This window comes from Heterodontus francisci, chromosome 2 (assembly GCF_036365525.1).
Source record: "Heterodontus francisci isolate sHetFra1 chromosome 2, sHetFra1.hap1, whole genome shotgun sequence".
NCBI lineage: Eukaryota > Metazoa > Chordata > Chondrichthyes > Heterodontiformes > Heterodontidae > Heterodontus > Heterodontus francisci.
In genome coordinates, this window is record NC_090372.1 from 200,445,651 (window position 1) to 200,468,167 (window position 22,517).

At 45.9% G+C, this 22,517-nt stretch overlaps 1 protein-coding gene across 2 annotated transcripts in view; it reads right to left on the minus strand.

Annotated features, from left to right (window-relative positions):
- dpp6a (dipeptidyl-peptidase 6a) overlaps window positions 1-22,517 on the minus strand; it is a 1,544,902-nt gene that overhangs the window by 723,678 nt on the left and 798,707 nt on the right. The window lies entirely within an intron of this gene.

The window sequence follows — 22,517 nt, forward strand, 5'->3', positions numbered from 1 at the left end:
GAACTCCATTTACTGCCTTGGCTCCATATCCCTTGATACCCTTACCTCACAAAAATCTATTGATCTCTATAATTCTGAGGTTTTGACCTTTTTTAAAAATACAGGCACCACATCCAGTCAATGGACATTTTCCCAGATCGTAACAATCTGCTAAATACATGAGCTAACAGCTGGAATATTGTAGACCCCATTTCCCCAAGTTCTTTGGGGTGAACAACAAAGGGTTGTTGTCTTAAAAGTCCCAATCTTCACAAGGACTAATTTGCATCAACTTTGGTGGATTCAATTTTGACATCAATAATATCTGAAAGATCTGTCAACTTAGCGATATCCTCATTCATGGTATGGAATTAGCAAGAGGAAATAGAGAGTGCACAGCACGGCCTTGTTGGGTACGATCTACATCCAACAGACATATCCAAACAAATAATTACAAGTAGTCTGGTTGCCATGGTTGTGACTGCAGGGAGCATTTAATTGGTTGTTTAAGGTCTTCTGTTCATTGCTGGCAGTATAATTGCTAAGAGAATGATTGCTGCATGCAGGATTTTCTGTAGCAGGCAGATGATAGGGGAAAGAGCTTTTGACGCTTGATCGTTCAGTGTATCCTGCCTCTGTCTGAGGAGTTGAACAATGTCGCCTGTGGTGTAAAGGGCAGTGATGATTGTAGCATGAATCCTGAGAATGGAAATCCATGCACAAGCTTTAGTAAAATGTGCAGGAAAGAGAAATTCTGAGACAATAAATTCTTCTACACCCCTCCATTGGCAGCTGTGGTTTCACTAGTCTAGGTCCACAACTCTGGAATTGTTCCCCCACCCAAAATCTCTTTGCCTCTCCTCCTTCTCTCTTCTCCTTTAAAGGGCTACTTAAAACCTACTTTTTTCATCAAGCCTTTGGTCGCTTGTCCTCATGTCTAATTCTTTGGACTGGTGCCAAATTTTGCCTGATAATGCTCATGTGAAGTGGCTTGGGACCTGTTGCTACATTAAAGGCACTATATAAATGCAAGTAGTTGTTGTGAAGGTAAAGTGTTTAAGGAGAAACCAATCAAAAGAAGTTGTTTGTTTTTGTTTTCCAAGCTACCACCTCAAGCCCAAGACCTGGAATGTAGAGAAATGCTCAAAACCTGGAGTATTTGCCTTTTGAGGTAACTTGAGTTGAACAAAACATGAGGATGTTTCACCAGTTTCTGAGTGCTGAAGAAGGCCTGTGTTTTGTTTCTGACATTGGAAGGTAATGGCCCAGAAAAAAAATGAAGAAAGGGTTTGGTAACCTAGATGTAGAAAAAACATTTGAACTTGTCAGGGAGATGAAAACTACAGGTCATAAACATAAAAGAGTCAATAAGTTCTTTACCCAGAGAATGGTTAAAATGTGGAACTTGCTACCACAAGGAGTAGTTGAGGTGAACAGCATAGACGTCTTTATGGAGAAGCTGGATAAATACATAAGGGAGAAAGGAACAGCAGGATATGCAGACAGGGCGAGATGAAGTAGTGTGGCAGGAGGCTTGTGTAGAGCATGAACGCCAGCATAGATCAGTTGGGCTGAATGGCCTGTTTCTGTGCTGCAAAATTCTATGTAAAATCTGATTGCGCCCTGCCAACACCTGCTACATGTGTAATATTTGTGCTGCTTGATAATTTTAATCACGCAGACATGCAGCCACTGCTACCCATGCTACTCATTGGCTGAACGCCTATAAAGGGGAGTAGGGGGGAAATTTGGCTGTCTATGACACCACTTAAAAGCAGCCAGCACATCTTGAAGGGGAGATACAAACCAGCTGGAGACACCAAGGAAACATGTCTGGAAGGAGAGATCTGACTGAAGCAAGCATTGAGAGAACACCAGGGAGCTTCTAGCAGCCTGAAGGAAGAAGATGGCTCGGTAACGTCTTCGCAGTCCGACATACTAAGGATCAGCAAATCCTTTTATGCTGGGCTGTATGACGCGAAGCCCACAGACAGCAGAGCCTCCCAATCCTTCCTGTCATCTATCACAGAGGTCTTAGATGACAGCAGGAGGGAGAGACTGGACAAGCCGCTAACTCAGGACGAGCTGACAAAAGCCGTCAAGTCCTTCGAGACGCGTAAAACTCCCGGAAGCGACGGCTTACCGGTCGAGTTGTACTCGGCCCTGTGGGACTGGGTCAGCCCGGACCTGCTGGAAGTATACGAGAGTATGCTCCTGGCCGGCAGCATGTCAGAATCCATGAGGAAAGGCATCATCACCCTCATTTACAAGTGGAAGGGGGAGAGGGCAGAAATCAGAAATTGGCGGCCCATCTCACTGTTTAACGTTGACTCCAAGATTCTGTCCAAAGTCATAGCCAGTCGAGTCAAATCTGCTCTGGAGTTGGTGGTTCACCCTGATCAGACCTGTACTGTACCCGGCAGGAAGATCTCTGATAGTCTCGCGCTACTCAGGGATACAATCGGCTATGTACGGGACAGGAGGGTGGACACCTGCCTCTTCAGCCTGGACCAGGAGAAGGCTTTTGACAGGATATCGCACACCTACATGATGGACGTGCTTTCCAAAATGGGGTTTGGGGAGGAAATCTGCGATTGGATCCAACTGCTCTACACAAATATCAGTAGCGCAGTCTCAATCAACGGGTGGAAATCGGAAAGTTGCCCGATCAAATCTGGAGTCAGACAGGGCTGTCCTCTCTCCCCGGTCTTGTTTATTTGCTGTATTGAACCCTTTGCTGAGTCTATTAGGAAGGATGCGAGCATAAGAGGGATGACAATCCCAGGCAGCGGAGGCACTCAGGTTAAAACCGCCCTGTACACGGATGACGTCGCCGTCTTCTGCTCGGATCCGCTGTCCGTGCGCAGACTGATGAGCATCTGTGACCAGTTCGAACTGGCCAAAGTTAACCACGGCAAGAGCGAGGCCATGTTCTTTGGGAACTGGGCTGACCGATCCTTTGTCCCCTTCACCGTCAGGTCAGATTACCTGAAGGTGCTGGGGATATGGTTCGGAAGGGCCGGGGCGTGCACCACAACCTGGGAGGAGTGAGTAGCCAAGGTACAACAAAAGTTGAGCATGTGGGGGCAGCGATCTCTCTCCATTGTGGGGAAGAACCTGGTCATCAGGTGGGAGGCACTCACGTTGTTGCTGTACGTGGCGCAGGTCTGGCCCATACCCCACTCCTGCGCTGTGGCGGTCACCCGAGCCATTTTCCGCTTCATCTGGGGATCTAAAATGGACCGGGTCCGGAGGGACACGATGTTCAAATCTCTGGATAAGGGCGGGAAAAATGTACCCAATGTGGTCCTCATCCTGATGACCACCTTCGTGTGCGGCTGCATCAAGCTGTGTGTAGATCTCCAGTACGCAAACTCCAAGTGTCACTACGTGCTGAGGTTCTATCTGTCCCCGGTGTTGCGAAGGATGGGCCTGGTCACATTCCCGCGGAATGCTCCATGCAGTTGGGCCGTGCCGTACCACCTATCCTTCGTGGAGCAGTTTCTGCGGGAAAACACCTTTGACCACCGGTCCATCAGGCAGTGGTCTGCACGGAATCTCCTCAAGGCCCTACGGGAAAAGGAAACGGTGGATCCTGTCGGATGGTTCCCCGAGCAGACCGTCAAAGTCATTTGGCGGAATGCCTCATCACCAGAACTTTCAAACAAGCACCAAGATGTAGCTTGGCTGGTGGTGAGAAGAGCCCTCCCCGTCAGATCCTTCATGCACGCCCGAAGTCTCACACCCTCTGCACAATGCCCCCGCGGTGGCTGTGGTGGGGAAGAGACGGTTGCCCACCTCCTCCTGGAATGTGTATTTGCAAAGCAGGTGTGGAAAGAGATGCAGTGGTTTTTGTCGAGGTTCATACCAAGCAGCTCTGTAACACAGGAGTCTGTGCTCTACGGGCTGTTCCCAGGGACGCACACCGAGACAAACATCAACTGCTGCTGGAGGACTATCAATTCGGTGAAAGACGCCCTTTGGTCTGCCCGAAACTTGCTGGTCTTCCAGCGCAAAGAGTTGTCCACCACCGAATGTTGCAGACTGGCACATTCCAAGGTCCAGGACTACGTGCTGAGGGACGCACTAAAGCTTGGGGCAGCCGCAGCAAAGGCTCAATGGGGAAAGACCACAGTGTAAGGTCCCCCCACCAAGCTGAACTGAGGGGCTGGATCCATGGGAAACCCCTCGAACTGTATCGGGAAAATTTTGTGTGCTGTAAATGTAAAAATGTATATCGCATGACAATGAAATGGAAGGGTTGTGAGGCAACTCATGATTGTGCAGAAGGAAACTGATCACCTTTGCACTGTTTGTATTTTTTGACTTGATGCTGTTTTAAACTGTTTGGGAATGTAATTTTTACAGATTTTTATGAATAAAGTATATTTTGGAAATAAAAAAAAACCAGGGAGCTTCATTGCTGGCTTAGAAGTCCTGCTGCAGAAAATGCACAGGAGGAAGAACGTCCTCTCCTCCCAGAGGGCAGCATGCCCTCCGGGCATCAACTACTACAGCCGAGTACCCAGGACATGGCTGCAATTCTGGAAGAAGTTCAATTATCTCATTAGAGCTGGTAAGGTAAAAATACTGTTCTCTCATTCTCTGCTCACAACCATAGCACTTAATCACAAGCACCACTAATCATGAATTACAGCACTCAAGACTACCATTTCTTGCTTCCCTTCAATCTCCTACAATCACTGCATCACATTTCACCACACCTCATTTTCTTCATACACTTACTAGTATTACACTCCTCACTTACCCACAATTCACATTTTACACACACACTCACTATCAGTTGTTCCACCATGACAGGCACATTTTCGAAACACTGCACGAGTATCTCAGTAACACACTCCCTTCCTTCTTGAAGAAGATTGCATGCAACAATAGGTAACAGGCTGCCATTGCAGGAGAAACACCCTCTCCCTCCCTTGAAAAAAGCATGCTTGCAGGGGTGGCGTTGAGGCCATGGAGAGGAGATGTTGTTCACCATTTATTCATACTTGATTCTAATTATCTCTTCTGACTTCTAGTTCACCCCACATACTCTACCTGATAAGCTACAGATGTTTTCACCAACTACTTCTCTGTCTCTTCTCTCCCATCACACTGTTATTTCTGGTGCTGAGAATGTGTAAGCCTCAAGAAAGAAGAAGCTAGTCTTTAAGATGATCCACCATCATTTATGCCGACCCTTGCACGCACCAGCCAGATACTTACACTATGTATACCTTAGAGGCTGGGTTAGGTGGCTACACATGGCGAGTCACTCAACAGAAGTACGCTAGAGCCAGGGCAAGGGGAATGGGGAACAGGGTGCTACAAGTGCCAGCTTGCCAGAGGCCATATGCTGCAGAGGACGCAGATGCTAAATCCGAGGGCCCAGGCAACCAAAGCAGGCTCATGGGCACCTAACAGGAAATGCTATGGCACCCTGCGAGAGAGATTGTGCACAATGTTGTGGAGCATGGCGAAGTCCAGCTCTAACCTGTCTCAACATTACTGTTGCACCCGGATGATTCATTTAGATTTCATATTCAAAGCATGTGGACCATGTTTCAATAGATCTGTGGAAAGAAGTCTCACTTATCTATCATAAGTTTGCTGTCATCAATGTTGCAGTTTCAATAGATTTGTTCTGGAGTTACGCTCTAATCAAAAATACATTTTCTCATTAGTGTCTCTTCAGGCAACGAGCTGCCCTGAAGATTAATTAGCATATGCTTTTTTGTACCAGTTGGCTGTATCTTTCGTCAAATTCTAGTCGCCTGGTAATTGTGCAAAATGATTTTCACTGATAGAAGAAGCTTTTGGCAAATACTTTGTAGAGGTCGAAATTAATATGTAAGCGTACAAGACAGGGTAACAAATAGGTTATGTAGAAGTCATTTGTCATGATGGCAAATTCACCACATTAGGAACCAGATGGCCACAGCTAGTTAATAAACTACTGAAGTTTTAATTTTTGTGAGTGTCATTTTTCACATTCATTCCAATATGGTTGGTTATTCTCAAGATCTCAAAATATGGGGCTATCTATGGTTTAGCATACATTAGCACCTCAATTATTAGACTTCTTGAGAATCCTTTGGAATTTTTGTGCAGAAAAGTTTGCACAAGAGGTGACCATGTTGTTCAGGCACCTCACCAATCTCTTCCTGCTGATATAAATCCATTTTGCAGACCAAGCAATATTAAATTCAGAGCATCAGTTATTTGCATTGAGTTCAATATCTTTTATTGTGTTATATTCAATATATGTTATTCAGACTGCTCTTGGCTCCATTATTGTCCTTAGGGTATCTTAAGAGCAAACTTTGGAAATTAGTATATATGTATAGTAAGCATAGTAGTCCTGGCCTAGCAAATCATAAATCTTGAGCTCAAATCCCACTATGTTCAATTATAAAATTGAACTCAATAAATCTGGGCGAAGACGAAAGCTGCCATTTTGGCATGAAAATTCAGGTAGTTCACTAACCTCTTTCAGGGAAGGAATCCTGCCACCTACACATGACGACACAGTTTAATATTAATGCGATATGAAGTGAAACCATTCAGCTCAACATAATTGCTTCAAGAGGAAGGCCCACTAGCAGGTTTGCAGGGCAATTATGTTTTAGCAATAACTGCGGGCTTGCCAGTGTCACCCACATCCTGAGACTGTCTTTTCCATTGTAGTGGATGACATAGGTTCTACTGCAAAGGCAAAAACAAATGACCACCATTTGAAGCAATCATTGATTTTAGTCATTCCCTTTGCAAGTTAAGGGTTTTCAATGGCTTAACTGTTATGGTAACTGTTTCAATTGTTCCTTAAATGAAGATTGACAACATTGTGAAATAAACCTCAGTAACACTTTAATTAAAGCAAAATACTGCGGATGCTGGAAATCTGAAATAAAAACAAGAAATGCTGGAACCATTCAGCAGGTCTGGCAGCATCTGTGAAAAGAGAAGCAGTGTTAACCCGAAACGTTAATTCTTGTTTTTATCTCAGTAACACTTTGTTTCTCTTAGCAACACTAAATCCTCCTAGGCCATCTGCAATGAGTTAGTAGGAAAGCTACATAAAGCTAAGATTGCCTATAATCCCTTCCTCGGGAATGAAGAAAATCTTTTTGAAGGCATCTGTCAGCATCTGCAGTTCCCATAACGTCAATATTTCTCAGAGGTAAACTCAAGATAAGGGAAATGTTTCTTGTACATCTGTCTAAACAAGGAAGCATCATGATTCACAGTGGCATTCTGCAGTTTAACACTCTAATGGCAACCAGATTTTACACAAACACACATACAATGTACAATGGGGTAGAAACTCATCTTGGGCAGTTTTGCATTGGCTGCCTGTTATATGTCCAGCTTAATATTCAGTTCGAGTGAAGCCAATATTTGGTGTCATGGACAATATTTATCCCTCAACCAGCATCACTATAAACAGATTATCTTGTCATTATATCACATTGCTGTTTGTGGGATCTTGTTGCATGTACATTGGCTGCTGCATTTCCTACATTACACTTTAAAAGTGCTTCACTGGCTGCAAAAATCAATGTATAAATGCAAGTCTTTCTTTCTATAGAACTGAATATTGGGCAGCTGATTTGATACAGCCCATTTTGTACTTAGGCCCAAGATTAATTTCTACACCAATGTGATTTTTTTTTTGCATTTACTACAAACTTCAATAGAAAAGTGATGTTCAAAAATGATTTTTGTGTTGAAGGCTTTTACATGTCCCTGTATATTCAATGACAACAATACCTCTAAGCAAAACCTATCTGGAAGCCCTTCACTTGAAAAGTTTAGCTGGGCTTTAACAGCAGTACTGAATGTATTCTAAAATCTAGATGTGTTAAATATTCAAAGTTCATGAAAAAATCATTATAATAAACTACTATTATAGCTTGTGTCTTTTTCCATCTCCCTTTCTCAGCAAGTGGAATGCCTGAGGTCAACATGGCTGAATGGCTAAGCAAAAACCCCATCATAGAATCATCAAATAATACAGTACAGAGGAAGCCATTTGGCCCATTGCACCTTCACTTTGCTGAGCCAGCCAATTAGTTCCATTCTCCTGCCCTTTTCCCATAATCCTGCAAATTTTCCCTCTTCAAGTATTTATCCAATTCCCTTTTAAAAGTTATTATTGAATCTGCTGCCACCACCCTATCATATTTCACATCATAACAATTCGCCGCATAAAAATATTTGTTCTCATCTCTGGTTATTTTCCAAATTATTAGCGAGAGGCAGCATGGTTTTATGAAGGGGAGGTCGTGTCTCACTAATTTGTTTGAGTTTTTTGAGGAAGTGACGAAGATGATTAATGAAGGAAGGGCAGTGGATGTTATCTATACGGACTTCAGTAAAGCCTTTGACAAGATCCTTCATGGCAGACTGGTACAAAAGGTGAAGTCACACGGGATCAGAGGTGAGCTGGCAAGATGGATACAGAACTGGCTCGGTCATAGAAGACAGAGGGTAGCATTAGAATGGTGCTTTTCTGAATGGAGGGATGTGACTAGTGGTGTTCTGCAGGGATCAGTGCTGGGACCTTTGCTGTTTGTAGTATATATAAATGATTTGGAGGAAAATGTAGCTGGTCTGATTAGTAAGTTTGCGGACGACACAAAGGTTGCTGGAGTTGCGGACAGTGATGAGGATTGTCAGAGGATACAGCAGGATATAGATCGGTTGGAGACTTGGGCGGAGAAATGGAGTTTAATCCGGACAAATGTGAGGTAATGCATTTTGGAAGGTCTAATACAAGTGGGAAGTATATAGTAAATGGCAGAATACTTAGCAGTATTGACAGGCAGAGAGAACTGGTCCACAGGTCACTGAAAGTGGCAACGCAGGTGGATAAGGTAGTCAAGAAGGCATACGGCATGCTTGCCTTCATCGGTCGGGGCATAGAGTATAAAAATTGGCAAGTCATGTTGCAGCTGTACAGAACCTTAGTTAGGCCACACTTAGAATATTGCGTGCAATTCTGGTCGCCACACTACCAGAAGGACGTGGAGGCTTTGGAGAGGGTACAGAAGAGGTTTACCAGGATGTTGCCTGGTCTGGAGGGCATTAACTGTGAGGAGAGGTTGGATAAACCCGGATTGTTTTCACTGGAACGACGGAGGTGGAGGGGCGACATGATAGAGGTTTACAAAGTTATAAGCGGCATGGACAGAGTGGATAGTCAGAAGCTTTTTCCCAGGGTGGAAGAGTCAGTTACTAGGGGACATAGGTTTAAGGTGAGAGGGGCAAAGTTTAGAGGGGATGTGCGAGGCAAGTTCTTTACACAGAGGGTGGTGGGTGCCTGGAACTTTTTGCCGGGGGAGGTGGTGGAAGCAGGTACGATAGAGACGTTTAAGAGGCATCTTGACAAATATATGAATAGGATGGGAATGGAGGGATATGGATCCCGGAAGTGCAGGAGGTTTCAGTTTAGGCAGGCATCAAGATCGGCGCAGGCCTGGAGGGCCGAATGGCCTGTTCCTGTGCTGTACTTTTCTTTGTTATTTGTATCTTAAATATATGTCCTCTGGTTACCAACCCTTCTTGCACTGGCAATAGTTTTTTCTAAATTACTCTCTCAAAATCATGAATGATTTTGAACACCTCTATTAAATCTCCCTTTAACCTTCTCTCCTTTAAGGAGAAGAATCCCAACCTCTCTATCTCCCTAGCGGAGAGGTCAGTTACCAGGGGACACAGATTTAAGGTGATTGGGAGAAGGATTAGAGGGGACATGAGGAAAAACATTTTCACCCAGAGGGTGGTGGGTGTCTGGAATTCACTGCCCGGATCGGTGGTGAAGGCAGAAACCCTCAACTCATTTGAAAGGTACCTGGACATGCACCTGAACTGTTGTAACCTGCAAGGCTATGTACAGGTGCTGTAAAGTGGGATTAGATTGAGCAGCTGGTTTTGTTATGGCCGGCACAGATGCAATGGGCTGAATGGCCTCCTTGTGTGCCATAACTTTACTATCTAGTCTCTCCACATGTTTCCTAACATGCAATAAAGGACAGGCCATTACAAATCACTGTTCCATTATCACCAAACATCTACACAATCCTCTTTTAATAATAGAGAAAATAATTGGACTACTCCCTATGGGAGGAATCTTGCCAGTACCACCAAGGGACTGGTTTTGATGGCGAGACCTGGAGGAAGGTTGGATGGTTGAATGTCGGGTTAGGGGCCCCGTAAGCTCCCCACTCTAGCCGATCTTGCCAGAGGCGGGGTGGAAGCGGCAAGGGCTACCCACTCACCACACCAAACCCCCCCGCCCCCTCCCCCCGCAGTAGTGGGTATCCAATTTGAATATGTAAATGCCTACCTGAGGCCAAAGCCTGCAGGTGCTTGGAGGTGGCTTGCCAGTGGCTGGCTGGGGAGCTCGCATGGCCTCCTGTACTTCCCCCGCCACAGGAGCCGCTGGACCACAGTTGCAGTTGCAGGCCATCCTGTGGAGGGGTTTCTTCTCCACAGGGGTGGCCTGAAAGCTGTGGCCACAGTTTATTTTAACAAAATTGAGGCCTTTTCAGACAGCAACTCAAGATAGAGTCGCCCTTGCAGTTCCCCCGCCCTCCCCTACAGTGGCAGTGCCTAGCTCCGCCAGTGCAGCTGCTGTCCTTCCAAAGTGGTAGCCCTTATGATTTGGTCTGCAGCATCAGGAACCTGCCCGCCATCCTTAACTGGATGGCGGATGTGGAAGTGGCCAATTCTGAGGCCGCAACCGGGGCAGGCAGACTGCCAGCAAGTGCGGTGTTGGGCCTAAGAAATAGTCCCGTCCAGCAATTAGTGGGTAAAATTCTGCATTTGTTGCCATATGTTTTGCTTTGCCACAATAAAGTAGACCGAATGTTGGTACAAACTAGGGTTGACTATTCTTATCAAAAGTTAACTGAAACAAAAATTAATGAAACTCAAAAGCGACTGGATTGTCAACCAATATGGCCGGAATTTTACGCTGGGTGGACGGGAGCCGAACTCCGACGTAAATGTTGGTGCCGATCCCTCTCCCGCCCAGCCTGGGGATCCGTCCCGTATTTTACAGATCCCCAGGCTTTAATTGGCCCGAGGCGGGACTTCCACCCGCTTGAGGGAGGAGGTCCCGCCTCAGTGAGCTGCAGGCCAATCAGCGGGCCGGCAGCTCTTAGTCTCAGTAGCGCCACCGAGAGCGGTGGCCACTGCTGAGACTGCAGTCCAGCCGACCGAGAAGGACGCAACGGAACCGGGTCAGAAGGTAGTTCGGGCAGCCTCACCAGGGGTATCAGTCGTGCCCTGGTGAGGCTAGGGTGGTCGTTTGGGGGGCATCTTGGATCCCAGGGTTGGTTTGGGAGGCGGGGGCGGCCCTTAATCGGGCACCCTGTGCCTGATTGCCAGGCCACCCCCCCACCCCCCACCACCCCGGGGTGTGAAAGGCCGGCAGCTATAGCTGGGCGGCCTTTCACGTCCCCGGCACACCCGCTTGCCACAGGTAAAATACCCGTGGAGCCGGGCGAGGGCCCTTAAGTGGCCGTTAAGTGGTCACTTAAGGGTCTTGATTGGCCTCGAGCGGGCGGGCCGCTTCTCATCCCCCCCCCCCCCCCACCCAAGCAGGACCTCCGTAAACTTGGTCGGTGGCGGAAGCGGGGCGGTTAGGCTTCCCAGAGCCTGCCGCTCAATTTTACGCCACCCCCACGCCACCATCCGACCCGCTGGGGTGGCATAAAATTCCGGCCTATGTCTTTACTCCTGCAATTGTAATGGCGCAATGATGGTTTTTTACCGACAGCAAAAAAATTAGATTGTTTGCCAAGTAATTATGAAAGTCAATCAAATCTAGACTAAGGAATACATTCTTAGCAAACATTGAATTGTTTAATATGACTTAAGTAGCTGAACCATTTGTAGTAATTTATTCATTAAACAATTAATAGTTTATGCAAATATATTTGCAAATGTAACTAAATCAGTACCAACAGCACTCTGAGCTGTAAAGTACTTATGCTGTTCAGGCAATATCCCATGATGTATCAAATCAAATGTGTGAGAAGGTCAATATTAGTATTCATTGCCTATTAATAAATTTATCAGATTATTATAAGAGTTGGGGTTTTTGAAAAAGTAGGTGGTTTACTTAGTATATTGTTCAATGGACCTTGGTACTTCACCTATGTTTCTCAATTAAGAAGAAAAATAGGCTTCTATACATTTCTATTTTCTTATATCATATGACGAAGCAGCTGGACCACTCATACAGTATTTCAGCATTTCCTTTAGTCATTAAGTGATTATTGAGGGTGGTTTTTCACACAAAGTGTAGTAGAAATTTGGAACTCTCCGTCAAAAAGCTGTAGATGTTGGGACAATTGGAGCTTTCAAGAATAAGTTTGACAGATTTGCAGGGTTGTCAAGGGATATGGAGCAAAGACAGGGGAAATGGCATCGAGGTGCAGATCAGCCATAATCTAATTGAATGGCGGAGGGGATGGTTGGCCAATTCCTTGTTCCCACCTTCTTTACATTACAAAATTTCAAGAGACTGTCATATTGCTGTTGTATAAAAGGTTCAATGAAATAACAGAAAAAAGGTAATTAAAGCATTCTCAAGCTGCATTCATCATTGTAAAACTATCTGTCTGCGCTCCGGGACGGGTGGATTTATCTGAAACCCTATCTGAAACACTTTGCTAGGCTAAGTGAAGTGTGATAGCTTAACCCTGCCGTGCTCTTAGCCCTGAGCGAGCAAAAATGTGCAGGAACATAGGAGCAGGAGTAGGCCATTCAGCACATCAAGCCTGCTCTGCCATTCAATTAGTTTTTTTTTAATTCATTCATGGGATGTGGGCGTCACTGGCTATGCCAGCATTTATTACCCATCCCTAATTGCCCTTGAGAAGGCGATGGTGAACTGCCTTCTTGAACCGCTGCAGTCCATGTGAGGTAGGTATACCCAGAGTGCTGTTAGGAAGGGAGCTCCAGGATTTTGACCCAGCGACAGTGAAGGAACGGTGATATAGTTCCAAGTCAGGATGGTGTGTGACTTGGACGGGAACTTGCAGGTGGTGATGTTCCCATGCATCTGCTGCTCTTGTCCTTCAAGGTGGTAGAGGTCGTGGGTTTGGAAGGTGCTGTCTAAGACGCCTTGGTGCGTTGCTGCAGTGCATCTTGTAGATGGTACACACTGCTGCCACCGTGCGTCGGTGATGAAGGGAGTGAATGTTTGTAGATGGTGTGCCAATCAAGCAGGCTGCTTTGTCGAGGATGGTGTCGAGCATCTTAAATGTTGTTGGAGCTGCACTCATCCAGGCAAGTGGAGAGTATTCCATCACCCTCCTGACTTGTGCCTTGTAAATGGTGGACAGGCTTTGGGGAGTCAGGAGGTGAGTTACTTGCCGCAGGATTCCTAGCCTCTCACCTCCTCTTGTAGCCACGGTATTTATATGGCTACTCCAGTTCAGTTTTTGGTCAATGGTAGCTCCTAAGATGTTGATAATGGGGAATTCAGCGATGGTAATGCCATTGAAAGTCAAGGGGGGATGGTTAGGTTCTCTCTTGTTGGAGATGGTCATTGCCTGGCACTTGTGTGGCACAAATGTTACTTGCCACATCAGCCCAAGCCTGGATATTGTCCAGGTCTTGCTGCATTTCTACACGGACTGCTTCAGTATTTGAGGAGTCGCGAATGGTGCTGAACATTGTGCAATCATCAGGGAACATCCCCACTTCTGACCATATGATTGAAGGAAGGTCATTGATGAAGCAGCTGAAGATGGTTGGGTCTAGGACACTACCCTGAGGAACTCCTGGAGCGATGTCCTGGAGTTGAGATGATTGACCTCCAACAACCACAGCCATCTTCCTTTGCGCTCGGTATGACTCCAACCAGCACAGAGTTTTCCCCCCGATTCCCATTGACTCCAGTTTTGCGAGGGCTCCTTGATGCCATACTCGGTCAAATGCTGCCTTGAGGTCAAGGGCAGTCACTCTCACTTCACCTCTTGAGTTCCGCTCTTTTGTCCATGTTTGAACCAAGGCTGTAATGAGGTCAGGAGCTGAGTGGCCCTGGCGGAACCCAAACTGAGCATCACTGAGCAGGTTATTGCTAAGCAAGTGCCGCTTGATGACACCTTCCATCACTTTGCTGATGATTGAGAGTAGACTGATGGGGCGGTAATTGGCTGGGTTGGAATTGTCCTGCTTTTTTTGTACAGGACATACCTGATCAATTTTCCACATTGCCGGGTAGATGCCAGTGTCGTAGCTATACTGGAACAGTTTGGCTAGGGGTGCGGCAAGTTCTGGAGCACAGGTCTTCAGTACTATTGCTGTAATATTTTCAGGACCCATAGCCTTTGCAGTGTCCAGTGCCTTCAGTCGTTTCTTGATATCATGCGGAGTGAATCGAATTGGCTGAAGTCTGGCATCTGTAATGCTGGGGACTTCAGGAGGGGGCCGAGATGGATCATCAACTCAGCACTTCTGGCTGAAGATTGTTGCAAATGCTTCAGCCTTATCTTTCGCACTGATGTGCTGGGCTCCCCCATCATTGAGGATGGGGATATCTGTGTTTAATTGTCCACCACCATTCACGACTGGATGTGGCAGGACTGCAGAGCTTAGATCTGATCCGTTGGTTATGGGATCGCTTAGCTCTGTCTATTGCATGCTGCTTATGCAGTTTGGCATGCAAGCAGTCCTGGGTTGTAGCTTCACCAGGTTGGCACCTCATTTTGAGGTATGCCTGGTGCTGCTCCTGGCATGCCCTGCTGCACTCTTCATTGAACCAGGGTTGGTCTCCTGGCTTGTACAGATTGTGGTTGAGTACAATTCTGCTGCTGCTGATGGCCCACAGCACCTCATGGATGCCCAGTTTTGCATTGCTAGATCTGTTCGAAATCTATCCCATTTAGCACGGTGGTAGTGCCACACAACACGAAGGACAGTATCCTTAATCTGAAGGCGGGACTTCGTCTCCACAAGGACTGTGCGGTGGTCACTCCTACCAATACAGCCATGGACAGATTCCAGCAGGCAGATTGGTGAGGACAAGGTCAAGTATGTTTTTCCCTCGTGTTGGTTCCCCCACCACCTGCCGCAGACCCAGTCTAGCAGCTATGTCCTTTAGTACTCGGCCAGCTCAGTCAGTAGTGGTGCTACCGAGCCACTCTTGGTGATGGACATTGAAGTCCCCCACCCAGAGTACATTCTGTGCCCTTGCTACCCTCAGTGCTTCCTGCAAGTGGTGTTAAACATGGAGGAGTACTGACTCATCAGCTGAGGGAGGGTGGTAGGTGGTAATCAGCAGGAGATTTCCTTGCCCATGTTTGACCTGATGCCATGAGAATTCATGGGGTCTGGAGTTGATGTTGAGGACTCCCAGGGCAACTCCCTCCCTACTGTAGACCACTGTCCCACCACCTCTGCTGGGTTAGTGATTGCAGTGTCTGGGACATTGTCGTTAAGGTATGATTCCGTGAGTATGACTATGTCAGGCTGTTGCTTGACTAGTCTGTGGGACAGCTCTCCCAACTTTGGTACAAGCCCCCAGATGTTAGTAAGGAGGGCTTTGCAGGGTCGACAGGGCTGGGTTTGCCGTTGTCATTTCCGGTGCCTCGGTCGATGCCGGGTGGTCTGTCCGGTTTCATTTCTTTTTATTGACTTTTTAGCGGTTAGGTACAACTGAGTGGCTTACTAGGCCATTTCAGAGACCATGTAAGAGTTAGCCACATTGCTGTGGGCTTGGAGTCACATGTAGGCCAGATCAGGTAAGGGCAGTAGATTTCCTTCCCTAAAGGACATTAGTGAACCAGATGGGTTTTTACAACAATTGACAATGGTTTCATGGCCATCATTAGACTAGCTTTTAATTCCAGATTTATTAATTGAATTCAAATTCCACCTTCTGCTGCGATGGGATTCGAACCCATGTCTCCAGATCAATACCCTCAGTCTCTGGGTTACTAGTCCAGTGATAATACCACTACGCCACCGCCTTCCCCCTCATGGCTGATCATCTACCTCAACACCACTTTCCCACGCTATCCCCATATCCCTTGATGTCATTTGTATCCAGATATCTATCGATTTCTGTCTTGAACAAGCTTAATGATTGAGCTTCCACAGCCCTCTGGGGTAGGGAATTCCAAAGATTCACTATCCTCTGAGTGAGGAAATTCCTCCTCATCTCAATCTTACCTTATTCTGAGACTATGGGCTGAATTTTAGTGGCCACTCGCTGCTGCGGGTCGCGGCGCAGGAGCTGGTATAATTCTGTGGGAAGAGTCCCACCTCAACCTGCAATGTCGAGAAGGGCCCGCTGCATATTACTGGCGGCGGGGGGACCTCGGTGCAGCCCCCCACCACCCCCACCACCTGGTGGCGGGCCCTTCATCTCCATATGTAAGTTAATGTTAATGATATCTAAATTTACTTACCTGGAGGTGGCGGCCATGCCACTTTGTTTAGACTTCGTGTGCCTTTGGAACTCCGCACCGAGTTCCGAGGTAAGAACCTGGTGGGGAGGGGGGGGAGGAGTACAATTTTCAGTAAGGGAGGGGTGGAGGAGCAGGGAAATGAATTTTGAATGGATGTGGAGATGGTGGGAAGGGGTTGAAGGGCAAAAGATTGAAGGTTGGGGGGGAAAGTTCAGGTATTTGACAATCCAATTGTTGGTCATTTCAGGCAATGAAATGACCATGGTGGGGCGTTGGGGATGGACCTCCATCACTAAATTTTCTATTTAATAAAAATTCCTACTAATGTCCCTTTAAAAATTTAAATTAATTGTCAGGGCTTAAAGCGCTTTAAAAATGGCACCAGACCCCGTTGTTGGGGATTAGGCGACCCACCCCCTCCATGTCATCGTGGGTGGCCGCTCTGCCCCCTCTATTTAAATGAGCCCCAGCGTGTAATCTCGCAGGGGCTCAAGGACGACACATCCGCGGGGATAAACGCCGCCATTAGAGTGCGCCGCCGAGAACTGCGGCACACTCATAAAATTCAGGCCTGTGTCCCTGGTTCGAGACTCATCAGCCAGTGGAATCATTCTGTCTACATCCACCCTGTCACGCCCTGTAAGATTTTTGTAAGTTTCAATGAGATCACCTCTCATTCTTCAAAACTCTAGAGAATACAGGCCCAGTTGCCTCAATCTCTCCTCATCAGACAATCCTGTCATCCCAGGCATAAGTCTGGTGAACCTCCATTGCACTCCCTCTATGGCAAGTATATCCTTCCTTAGTGTAAAACTTACCACACATAAGCTAAGGGGTCAGTAAACCATGAATCCAGATAATCCTGTTGAAACATTGTTATCTGTGAGAACTGCTGCTCCAGAGCCATGTTAAATTATGTCACAGGCAATTTCAAACCCAACGAATAGGCAGTATGCATAAATGTGCATGGATAGCAACAGAACCCACAAATGTCACAACCTCCAAAAACATTTATTCATCACATTTTCACCAACGTACATTAGCTCTTATGTGTACTGTGATAAAAGGTAATGAATATGAGGTGCGCATGCTTTTTTAAATAATTGATTCCAGCTTTGCATTATCTGTTTTCCCTGCTATGCACATAATAAAATACACTCTGTCTCTTTCATTCGTGTTTAAATCATCACTTTTGATGTGCACACTTTTAAAATTACAGTATTGGTTGTACATATCCTTTACAACAGGTTTTAGATGCTATTTTTAATGAAACAGTCAAGCATAAAATCGAATCGCTCTTTAAAGGAGCTGGAACAGGAAATATGGGCTGAATGGCCTCCTTCTGTGCTGTATGATTCTGTAAAAAGTATGTTGAAGTTTGTACTCCAGCAAAATAGAAATTTATGATACAGAATGAGGCCATACAGCCTATCATGCTTGTGCTGGCTGAAAAAGAGCTATCCAACCTAATCCCTCTTTCCAGCTCTTGGTCCGTGGCGCTAAAGGCTACAGTGGTGCAGTGGTTAGCACCGCAGCCTCACAGCTCCAGCAACCCGGGTTCGATTCTGGGTACTGCCTGTGTGGAGTTTGCAAGTTCTCCCTATGTCTGCATGGGTTTCCTCCAGGTGCTCCGGTTTCCTCCCACATGCCAAAGACTTGCAGGTTGGTAGGTAAATTGGCCATTATAAATTGCCCCTAGTATAGGTAGGTGGTAGGGAAATATTGGGACAGGTGGGGATGTGGTAGGAATATGGAATTAGTGTAGGATTAGTATAAATGGGTGGTTGATGGTCGGTACAGACTCGGTGGGCCGAAGGGCCTGTTTCAGTGCTGTATCTCTAAACTAAACTAAACTTCAATTGTACCTTCAAATATTTTTGAAATGCACTGAGGGTTTCTGCCTCCACTACTCTTTCAGGCAGTGAATTCCAGACCCCCATCACCCTCTGGGTTAAAAGATTCTCCTCAACTCCCCTCCAATCCTTCTACCAATTACCTTAAAGCTATGGCCCCTGATTATTGATCTTTCTGCTAAGGGAAATAGATCCTCTCTATCCACTCTACAAGATGCACTGCAGCAACGCACCAAGGCTGCTTAGACAGCACCTTCCAAACCCGTGACCTCTACCTACTAGAAGGACAAGAGCAGCAAATGCATGGGAACACCACCACCTGCAAGTTCCCCTCCAAGTCACACACCACCCTGACTTGGAACTACATCGCCGTTCCTTCACTGTCACCGGGTCAAAATCCTGGAACTCCCTTCCTAACAGCACTGTGGGTGTACCTACCCCACATGGACTGCAGTGGTTCAAGGCGGTAGCTCACCACCACCTTCTCAAGGGCAATTAGGGATGGGTAATAAATGGTGGCCTAGCCACTGACACCCACATCCCATGAATGAATTAAAAAAAACTCTATTTTGGTCCCTCATAGTTTTATACACCTCAATTAAATCTCTCCTCAGCCTCCTCTGTTCCTAAGAAAACAACCCAGCCTATTCAATCTTTCTTTCTAGCTAGGGCCTTGCCAAACTCACAGCGGTGAGAAATGTGTCATGGGCTGTGAAATCTCAGTTCCTCCGTGAAATCGGCCATTTTGCAAGCCTCGTGCATTTTACTGATTGACACAAGACTGAACTTGCTGATTGCTGAGTGTTTTGTAAACTTCAGGCATTTTACTGCTTGACACAAGGCTCAACTCACTGATTAGTACATGGTTGAGGGCTCCTGGTGCAGTTTTGAGAGTAGCAATCTCAAGTGTTAGCAGACACGTGAGGAGATGGTGGCATAGTGGTAATGTCACTAAACTAGTAATCCCAAGGCCCAGGCTAATGCCATGGGGACACAGATTCCAATCCCACCATGGCAGCTGGTGGAATTTGAATTCAATTAATTAAGAAAAATATGGAATTGAAAGCTAGTCTCAGTAATGGTGCCATTAAACTACCATCGATTGTTGAAAAAAAAATCTGGTTCCCTAATGTCCTTTAGGGAAGGAAATCTGTTGTCCTTACCCGGAATGGCAATGTGATTGACTCTTAACTGCCCTCTGAAATGGCCTGGCAAACCACTCAGTTGTCAAGGACAATTAGGGATGGGCAACAAATGCTGGCCTTGCAGGGACACCCGCAACCCATGAAAGAATTTTTAAAAAGTGAGAATACCAGAATGAACAAATCAAAAATGGCCATAACCGTTACTGCAGGACTTCAAACGAAAGAATTTGGAAGCCAAATTCTGCATGCTGATGGTGGCATACTGTTTTGCACAAACTGCACTGTTTCGTTGGATCACAGATGGCGGGCAACAGTTCAGTACCACTTAAGAGTCCATAGTGAGAGCTGTGTCTAATCACAGAAAGGTGTTCACAGCACAGAAACAGGGAATGAAGAAAGAGACAGTTGCAGGTTGCTCTATGCTCACATTCAACCACTAACTTCAGTGAATAAAGAACCTGGTTATAGTCAGATTTCTGCAATAGTTTTTGAGTACCAGAAACCTCCTTGTCCTTTTCTTTGTTTGAAATCGATTATTTTCATGGTTTGTGGCAACACCATGAAATTTACAATTTAAATAGGTGAAATCGTAAAATTCAAGATTCTTAAAATGCCATGACCATGAAATTTGTAAAATTTGACCATGAATTTGGTAGGGCCCTACTCATAGCTAAAATTCTCCATTCCTGACCATAACTTTAAGCAGTACTCTAGCTGTGACTTAACCAGTGTTTTATACATTTCTAGCATAACCTCCCTGCTCTTATACTCTATGCTTCGGCTAATAAAAGAAATTATCCAGTATGCCGTCTTAACCACCTTATCTACCTGTCCTGCTATCATCAGGGATCTGTGTACATGCACTCCAATGTCACTCTGTTCTTCTAAACTTCTCAATATCCTCCCATTTATTGTGTACACCTTTACCTGTTTGCCCTCCCCACATGCATTACCTCATAATTCTCTGGATTGAAGTCCATTTGCCACTTTTCTGCCACCTGACTAGTCCATTGACATCTTCTTGCTGTCTACAATTTTCTTCCTCACCATCAACCACACGGCCACTTTTTATATCATCTGCAAACTTCTTAATCATGCCCCCTACATTTAAGTTTAAATTACATATTACAAAAAACACAAGGGGCTCAGTACTCAGCCCTGCCTAACCCCACTGGAAACAGCCTTACAGTCACAAAAACACCCATTACCTTTTGCTTTCTGCCACGGGTTTCATTTTGGATCCAACTTGCCACTTTCCCTTGGATCCCATGAGATTTTACTTTTCTGACTAGCCTGCCATATGGCACCTTGTCAAAAGCCTTGCTAAAGTCCATGTAGTCTAAATATATTACTTTAATTTTGGACCCATTTTCTCTCAGGTCATTGACCTGATATATTAACTTTGTTTCTCCAGACGTGCTGCCTGGCCTGCTGAGTGTTTCAAGCATTTCCTATTTTTATTTCAGATTTCTAGCATCCCCGGTATTTTGCTTTTTACCACAAGTACGATCATGCTGCTCATCTATCCCACTGCTCCATAAATGCCTGCAGTCCTCCCAGACCCATGGTACCTAATTCCTCCAGATGCTGTGCTTGATAACGCTAAATTAGTCACAATACAAGAATAATATTTGGATGGAATTTAAGCAGGATATTAAATTTTGATAAAGGTGGTGTGTCTTTCTCTGACAGCCATGAACAACAGAGTGCATCATTTTTGTTAACTTTATGACTGACTTTACTTTGTAAGAGTCTGCCGACTTCCTTCCCAGGTCAATCATTGATCGGCACTTATATGAAAAAAAACCTTGGGAACCGATGATCTAATCAAAGCTTGAAGTGCATCAAAACCAAACTTACTATCCTCCCATGGTTTGAAAGATGTCATCTCGCAAGACATGCTCCCGTTTTATTAAGCAATAAAGACCAAAATTGCATTGGGCTGTTTGTTTACAAGCAGTTAAAATTACTTTTTATTGATTTGAAATGTCACTGTGACAGTATGGCTAATGTTTGACAGAGGTCTTGAATTGATCCACTTTGCCTGAGTGTTCGAGGACTACAGGCAGGACGTGACTAATGAATTATAAAACACGGAAATTGTTCTGTGCCTTTGCAAGTCAACCAATTAATCAATAGAAAACATTAGAAGTATCTTAAAGAGATTCCCCCTCCCCCACCAGGGTTACTATAAATCTGCCCATGTTAGCAATTTTTGAAAATAGAATGAATACCAAAAACATTTTAAACTATTCTCTGTAAACTTTTTTTCCACATAAAATACACTTTGCAATATATTTACAAAGAATGGTTTCACTCCCACCAATGACCCTAACTTGTTTAGCTGCCAGAGGCCTTGGACCCAGGCCCAGAGCTGGAACCTCGGATAAGAGGTAGGCGCGGAGGGGTCTCCAGGGCCAGTCTGGAAGGCCCCCACAAGGGGGAACCGGGGGTGGTCATGCAGTCCGGGGGAGGAAGGTCCCGGGGGAGGTGAATTGGTTCCCGGTGGGGGTCCTCCATGGGCCACATTGCACACGGATGAGGGAATACATCCCCCTCCAAGCCCGCAGGGAGGGAACCTCATGTTACAAGGCGTCCTCCCACTTGGTGGAGCCCCCCCCCCCCCTCCACCACCGCTGGTAATATCCCAGCGGCAGCAGGAAGAGGCTACCCCGAGGAAGATGGCTTGGCGATGGGGAGGTGACATGCCCTCTGCCCCGCCACCTGCTGGCCACCCGTAGTGATACGCCATGCCCCACACCGACTCCAATCCTGCCTCATTTGGCCACGCAAAAATCCAGTCCCACGTTACTGGAGAAGGTTATCGTCACATTGGTTGAAGCTGGACGTGAACTCATGTTCAGAGTGCACTGTGGTGATTGTAAATAATTGAGTGGGGTCGTAAATAATGTAAAAGAGTTATAAATAATGGAAAGGAATTGTTTCACAAGAGCAGAAGAATTAGGAGGGAGTAAGCTATTCAGCCCCTTAAGCCTGTTTTGCCACTTTAAAAGATCATGGCTGATCTTCTACTTTAGCTCTACTTTCTTGCCTGATCCCCATATTTCTTGATTCTCTTAGTGCCCCAAAAAATCTATCAATCTCAG